Source organism: Leucoraja erinacea, unplaced genomic scaffold, assembly GCF_028641065.1.
Source record: "Leucoraja erinacea ecotype New England unplaced genomic scaffold, Leri_hhj_1 Leri_123S, whole genome shotgun sequence".
Classification (NCBI taxonomy): domain Eukaryota; kingdom Metazoa; phylum Chordata; class Chondrichthyes; order Rajiformes; family Rajidae; genus Leucoraja; species Leucoraja erinaceus.
Genome location: NW_026575495.1, coordinates 61,484 through 69,264, shown reverse-complemented (window position 1 = coordinate 69,264; position 7,781 = coordinate 61,484). Strand labels below are relative to the sequence as shown.

The 7,781-nt window shown below is 49.1% G+C and overlaps 1 non-coding gene across 1 annotated transcript; it reads right to left on the bottom strand.

The window, feature by feature from the left end:
• Positions 1-2,130: 2,130 nt before the first annotated feature.
• Positions 2,131-2,202, bottom strand: trnap-ugg (transfer RNA proline (anticodon UGG)). Its single transcript has one exon. It is a non-coding gene; the product is annotated as a tRNA-Pro (tRNA).
• Positions 2,203-7,781: the final 5,579 nt, after the last annotated feature.

Genomic DNA, 7,781 nt, shown 5'->3' with positions numbered 1-7,781 from the left:
CACTCCAAAGACGTGCAGGTTTGTAGGTTGAAGAAGGGTTTCTGCCCGAACCGTCGCCTATTTCCTTCGCTCCATAGATGCTGCTGCACCCGCTGAGTTTCTCCAGCAATTTTGTGTACCTTCGATCTTCCAGCATCTGCAGTTCCTTCTTGAACAGGTTTGTAGGTTAATTGGCTTGGTGGTAAATGTAAAAACTGTCCCTGGTGTGTATAGGACAGTGTTAATGTGCGGGGATCGCTGGTCGGCACGGACTCGGTGGGCCGAAGGGCCTGTTTCCGCGCTGTATCTCTTAAACTAAACTAAATAAAACCATTTGGTTGCGATTAATAAATCAAAGATGGATTGCATTAAATGAGTCGCTGCAGTCCCATCTAAATGAAGATATATTGTCATTGTTGTAAATAACAAATTAATTTTCCTGACTAAAAAAAAATGGATCCTCTTGATAAATAAATGTCTTTGACATGATAAATCTGTTCCTTGCCCAATCACTTGAATAAATAATGTGACATCACCCTAAACAGTGAATACATTTCCCTCCTGACGTTCATTCCCCTCAATAATTAATCTTGTATTTAAGAATAGAAATATTAAATGGATAAAAACTCTGTTGGAAATGAATATTGAGATTATTTCTCTCTGCTTGCAAATTAACAATTTGATCCTCACCCAATAATTTAAACAAATATCTGATCAGGGAAAGAAAACAAATCATCCTCATTAAACATAGAAACATAGAAACATAGACAATATGTGCAGGAGTAGGCCATTCGGCCCTTCGAGCCTTCACCGCCATTCAATATGATCATGGCTGATCATCCAACTCAGTATCCTGTACCTGCCTTCTCTCCACACCCCCTGATCCCCTTAGCCACAAGGGCCACATCTAACTCCCTCTTAAATATAGCTCTTAAAGCACGTACCCTCTATGGCTCAATGGATCCGCCATCCCAGCCGTTGTGACGTTAGCTCCACTAAGGTCAGCCATCGTCCTCCGCCTGTTCCACCGTTGAGGTCTTGGTTGGATTGCTCTTTGTCAGAGACCTCCCCCTCGACCTTACCGCCATGGGTGGCCCTACCAGGAGCGTAGCTCCAGACGGCATCGCTCTCAGGATCTCAGGTCCACACGAGCTTCTCCACCACAACAAGGTGACAATCCACGGAGAATGCACGAACCCAAGTGCGGGTGAAAACCCACGCAGGCACGGGGAGAACGTTGTCACGTGTACCGAGTTACAGTTGCTGCGTGCTAACCTGTCAGCGGAAAGACAATACATGTTTACAATCCAGCCGTTCACGGTGTACAGGTACATGATATAGAAACATAGAAAATAGTTGCAGGAGGAGGCCATTCGACCCTTCGAGGCAGCTCCGCCATTCATTGTGATCATGGCTGATCGTCCCCTATCAATAACCCATGCCTGCCTTCTCCCCATATCCCTTGACTCCACTAGCCCCTAGAGCTCTATCTAACTCTCTCTTAAATCCATCCAGTGACTTGGCCTCCACTGCCCTCTGTGGCAGGGAATTCCATAAATTCACAACTTTCTGGGTGAAAACGTTTTTTCTCACCTCAGTCTTAAATGACCTCCCCTTTATTCTAAGACTGTGTGGCCCCTGGTTCTGGACTTGCCCAACATTGGGAACATTCTTCCTGCATCTAGCTTGTCCAGTCCTTTTATAATTTTATAATGTTTCTATAAGATATCCCCTCATCCTTCTAAACTCCAGTGAATACAAGCCTAGTCTTTTCAATCTTTCCTCATATGACAGTCCCGCCATCCCAGAGATCAATCTGGTGAACCTACGCTGCACTGCCTCAATCACAAGGATGTCCTTCCTCAAATTAGGAGACCAAAACTGTACACAATACTCCAGATGTGGTCTCACCAGAGCCCTATACAGCTGCAGAAGAACCTGTTTACTCCTATACTGAAATCCTCTTGTTATGAGTCCCTGCCGACCAGCTATCCCCGCATACTAACACTATCCAACACACCAGGGATGATTTACAATAACAAAACCCACACAACATACAAACTCCGTACAGACAGCACCCGTAGTCAGGATCAAACCCGGGTCTATGGCACTGTGAGGCAGCAACTCTACCGCTGCGCCACATTAAAATGAGGGCTCGTCCGGGATTTGAACCCGGGACCTCTCGCACCCAAAGCGAGAATCATACCCCTAGACCAACGAGCCAGATAGTTGTAATGGACCTTATTGAACATATAACTTTGTCCTCTATCAATGGGGTTGTGGAACTGGGAACACTGAGACATTGCAAAATGAGCCACGTTTACATGGTCACTGGGTAATATCAGTGCGCAGAGCTGTATTCCTTGGAGCGCAGGAGTATCTGGGGTAATCTTATAGAGACCTATAAAGTCATGAGAGGGTAGATGCACAGAATCTGTTGCCCAGAGTAGGGGAATCGAGGACCAGAGGACACGGGTTCAAGGTGAAGGGGAAAAGATTTAATAGGAATCTGAGGGGTAACTTTTTCACACAGAGGGTGGTGGGTGTATGGAACAAGCTGCCACATGAGATAGTTGAGGCTGGGACTATCCCAACATTTATGGAACAGTTAGACAGGTACATGGATAGGACAGGTTTGGAGGTTCATGGACCATATGCAGGCAAGTGGGACTAGTTTAGCTGGGACATGTTGGCTGGTGTGGACGTTGGCCTGAAGAGCCTGTTTCCACACTGTATCACTCTATGATTCTATCAGGCAGCATCTCTGGAGAAAAGGAATAGGTGACGTTTTGAGTTAAACTGGTTGAGCTGTGTATGTTACTGTTGTAGATCGGATCAACGCCAGAGTGGGTGAGTCTTTGATATCGAAATAACCTTTAGACTACAACCTCCCTTCCATTGACTCCATCTACACCTCGCGCTGCCTCGGCAAGGCCAGCAGCATCATCAAGGACCAGTCGCACCCCGGCCACTCCCTCTTCTCCCCTCTCCCATCGGGCAAAAGGTACAGAAGTGTGAAAACGCACACCTCCAGATTCAGGGACAGTTTCTTCCCAGCTGTTATCAGGCAACTGAACCATCCTACCACTACCAGAGAGCAGTGCTGAACTACTATCTACCTCATTGGTGACTCTCGGACTATCCTTGATCGGACTTTACAGGCTTTACCTTGCACTAAATGTTATTCCCTTATCATGTATATCTACACTACGAACGGCTCGATTGTAATCACGTGTTGTCTTTCCGCTGACTGGATGGCACGCAACAAAAGCTTTTCACTGTACCTCGGTACACGTTGCAATAAACTCAACTGAACCTAACAGAACTGAACGGAACATTAGCTGCACTTTCAACTAAAGTGGTCATAAACCTTTGTTACACTAGCTAAAATGAGGAGAATAAATAAGGCTCAAGTAACCCAAGCACATGGAAATTATTATATTTCACCGATATCAAAGAGTCACCCACTCTGGCGTTGATCTGACCAACAACAGTACCATACACTAGATATAGCTCAATCAGTTCGACACAAAACGTCACCCATTCCTTCTCTCAAGAGATGCTGCCCGACCCATTACTCCAGCTTCCTGTGTCTGTCTTTGGTTTAAACCAGCATCTGCTGTCACTCCCCACACACACAATCAGTTCCATCCCTCTTCAAAGGAAAACATATTTCTTACACACAAAATGCAGGCGTAACTCAGCGGGACAGGCAGCGTCTCTGGAGAGAAGGGATGGGTGATGTTTCGGGTCGAGACCCTTCTTCGGACTTGGGGTCAGGGGAGAGGGAAAGGAAAGATATCGACGGTGATGTAGAGAGAGACAGAACAAGTGATTGAATGAAAGACGTGCGAGAAAGTAACGATGATAAAGGAAAGGCCATTGTTAGCTGTGAGCTAGGTGAAAACGAGTTACAGACAACGAGACTCAACAAGACGACTTTGAACCTAGTACCAGGACTTGGGTGGGGAAGGGGGGGAGGGGTGTGGCTGCAAGCGTTACACACACACACACACACACACACAATACAATTTATTTGTCATTTGGACCCCATTGAGGTCCAAACGAAATGTCGTTTCTGCAGCCATACATTACAAAACGAAAAAGATCCAAGACACAACACAGCTACACAAACATCCATCATAGCCCCGCTCCAGGTGCTATGCAAGGTCGCGCAACTCGGGCGGGAGAAGTCGCCGCCGCGGAAGCCCCGAAAAGCGGTCTCCCACCAGGGACCCGCGGGCTCCCGGTGTTGCCGTCCGCCAGACCCGCAGTTGCAGCCTTCGAATCTCCGGGGGTCGGGTCGCAGCAGTGCTCCACCACCGCTCCACCCGCTCCGGACTCAGCCCAGTCCCGTGACGGTGAGTAGGACCGCAGCTCCGCAACTGGAGCCCCAGGTCGTTCCTGTTGGAGGCCGCTCCACGTTGCAGCCCCAACGACAACGGAGACCCGACAAAGAAAAGGTCGGGTCTCCCGTGCAGGGGAAAGATTTTAAAGTTTCCACCCCCCCCCCCCCCCCCACACACACATACCCCGACAAAAAATAAATAAAAACTACATAGAAACGAGACAAAAATAATAAAAAGACAAACGGACTGCAGAGGCCGCTGCTGACGAGAGTCGCACCGCCCACTTGAAGTTACTTGAAGTTAGAGAAGTCAATATTTAAACCACTAGTTTAGTTTCGTTTGGAGATGCAGTGCGGAAACAGGCCCTTCGGCCCACCGAGTCCGTACCGACCCGCGATCCCCGCACATTAACCTACACACACACACACAGGGGGACAATTTACAATTTTGCCAAGTTAATTGATCTACAAAAGACTTTGGAGTGCGAGAGGAAACCGGAGCGCCCGGAGAAAACCCACATGGTCACGGGGAGAACGTACAAACACTGGTACTTCAGTCTGAAGAAGGTTCTCGACCCGAAACGTCACCCATTCCTTCTCTCCGGAGATGCTGCCAGTCCCGCTGAGTTACTCCAGCATTTTGTGTCTGCCTTCGATTTAAACCAGCATCTGCAGTTCTTTCCTACACATGTACAAACACCATACAGACAGCACCCGTCGTCGGGATCGAACCCGGGTCTCTGGCGCTGTAAGGCAGCAACTCTACCGCTGCGCCACCGTTTAGAGATACAGCGCGGAAACAGGCCCTTCGGCCCACCGCGTCCGTGCACGCCAACACTATACTGCGCCCACTGCGAACAATTTGCAATTTTGCCAAGCCTATTAACCTACAAACCTGCACGTCTTTGGAGTGTGGGAGGCAACCGAAGATCTCTGAGTAGACCCAAGCAATTTTACCCAAGCCAATTAACCTACAAGCCTGTGTCGTCAGCTGCCCAAGCGAAATATGAGGTGCTCTTCCTCATATAAACAACCTAGGAATTGGCAGCAAATCATTCCATCAGACACATTCAAGCCCATCCTGCTAGTTTGGCCCATGATTAATCCACCTTTGTACAGAAGCTGCCTTCTGTGGCTTCTCCGCTGTGAGGGAGAATTGCTCCCATCTCTTCAATCCCGTTCCATCAAAAAACCTGGCAGGAGAATTAAAGAGAAGCAGCGCCTTGCATATCAATGTATCCATTTCACAAGGAAGGTCCTGCCAGCTCGCACACCGCCCTTAAGCATCACAGCTGTATGTGTTTATCCCTGTAGATTAGAGGAAGTAAGTAACACTATGATCTTTAATCTTCTTGGCAAGACCACGCGGACGGAGAAACTGCGCGGATTGCAGCTGGAAGCACTGATCCCGCAGTGTTGCTTTGGGAACCGCTCCGTCCAAGGCCTACGGGAAGTTGCCGCGGATTGTGGACGCAGCCCAGACCATCGCACGAACCAACCTCCCTTCCATTGAGTCCATTCACACCTCACGCTGCCTCGGCAAGGCCAGCAGCATCATCAAGGACCAGTCACACCCCGGCCACTCCCTCTTCTCCCCTCTCCCATCGGGCAAAATGTACAGAAGTGTGAAAACGCACACCTCCAGATTCAGGGACAGTTTCTTCCCGGCTGTTATCAGGCAACTGAACCATCCTACCACAACCAGAGAGCAGTGCTGAACTACTATCTACCTCATTGGTGACCCTCGGACTGAAGAAAAGTCTCGACCCGAAACTTCACCTATTCCTTCGCTCCATAGATGCTGCCTCATCCACTGAGTTTCTGCAGTATTTTTGTATTCTCTCAGACTATCCTTGATCAGACTATTTTGCACGAAACGTTATTAGACAAGATGGTGGCGCCTGTCGGCAGCAGCCTCAGCAGCCCGTCTGTCTTTTTTTTCTTTTGTCTTGTTAAGTGGATGTTTTGGTTTTAGTTTATATACTATTTTTAGCTGTGTATTATGTGGGGGGCGGGGGATTTTAGACTCTGTCCTGTACAGGGACCCGACATTTCCTTGTCGAGTCTCCGTTGTCGTTGGGCCTAACATCAAGGAGCCGGCAGCAACCTCCAACCGGAATTGAACTGGGGCTCCAGTTGCATAGCCTGCGGACTCACCATCGCGTAGCTGGCCGACTTCGGAGTGCGGTGTGCGGAGCGCTGTGGTGGCTCGTGGCTGCGACCCGACTTCGGAGCCCGGAGGCTCCGGCTGCAGGCCCGGTGGATGGTAACATTGGGAGCTCGCGGGTCCCTGGTGGGAGACCGCTTTCCGGAGCTCCCGCAACGGCCACTTCTCCCGCCCAATCGAGGGGGTTAAATCGACCCGGAGCGGGGCCTTACATCGCCCGGAGCGGCTTAAACGGCCGCGGGACTTACCAGCGCCTGCCGGGGGGGCTCTAACATCTAACATCAGGAGCCTTGATCAGCTCGATGCAGCAATTTGGCTGCTTGACTGCGGGAGAGGAATGGGCACAGAGAACGGGGAAGAGACAAGACTTTGCCTTCCATCACAGTGAGGAGGTGTTTGGGGATTCACTGTGATGGATGTTTGTGTGGAATTGTGTTAATTGTGTGTTGTTGTTTTTTACCGCAGAAACGTAATTTCATTTGAACTTATGTTTAAATGACAATAAACCATTTTGATTCTGATTCCCTTATCATGTATCTGTACACTGTAAATGGCTCGATTGTAATCATGTATTGTGTTTCCGCTGACTGGATAGCACGCAACAAAAAGGCATTCACTGCACCTCAGTACACGTGACAATAAACTAAACTGAAACTACCCTTGCTAAACAGTAGCAGAAATCCTTCCATCTGTATCCAGAGAGAGGGAATGTTTTTGTACCCCAGACTATGTGCCTATAGCCCACATCTATCAGGGCAGATATAGATCTCGTAAAGCTTGTTAATTGTCTCTGCATTCTTTCCACAATAACGACATCCTGGGATAGACACAAAAAGCTGGAGTAACTCAACGGGTCAGGCAGCATCTCTGGAGAAAAGGAATAGGTCATAAGGTGATAAGTGATAGCCATTCGGCCCATAAGGTCTGCTCCGCCATTCAATCACGCCTGATCCATCCCTCCCTCACAAGCCCGGAAATGACTGCTGGGGGTCCTGGACTGAGACAATGGAAGAGGCATCGGGACAGGGCGGTCACGGTGGCGCAGCGGTAGAGTCGCTGCCTTACAGCGCTTGCAGCGCCGGAGACCCGGGTTCGATCCCGACTTCGGGTGCTGTCGGTACAGAGTTTGCACGTCCTCCCCGGACCCTAGTGGGTTTTCTCCGAGATCTTCGGTTTCCTCCCGCACTCCAAAGACGTACAGGTATGTAGGTTGATTGGCTTGGTGTATGTGTAATAGAAACATAGAAACATAGAAACATAGAAAATAGGTGCAGGAGGAGGCCATTT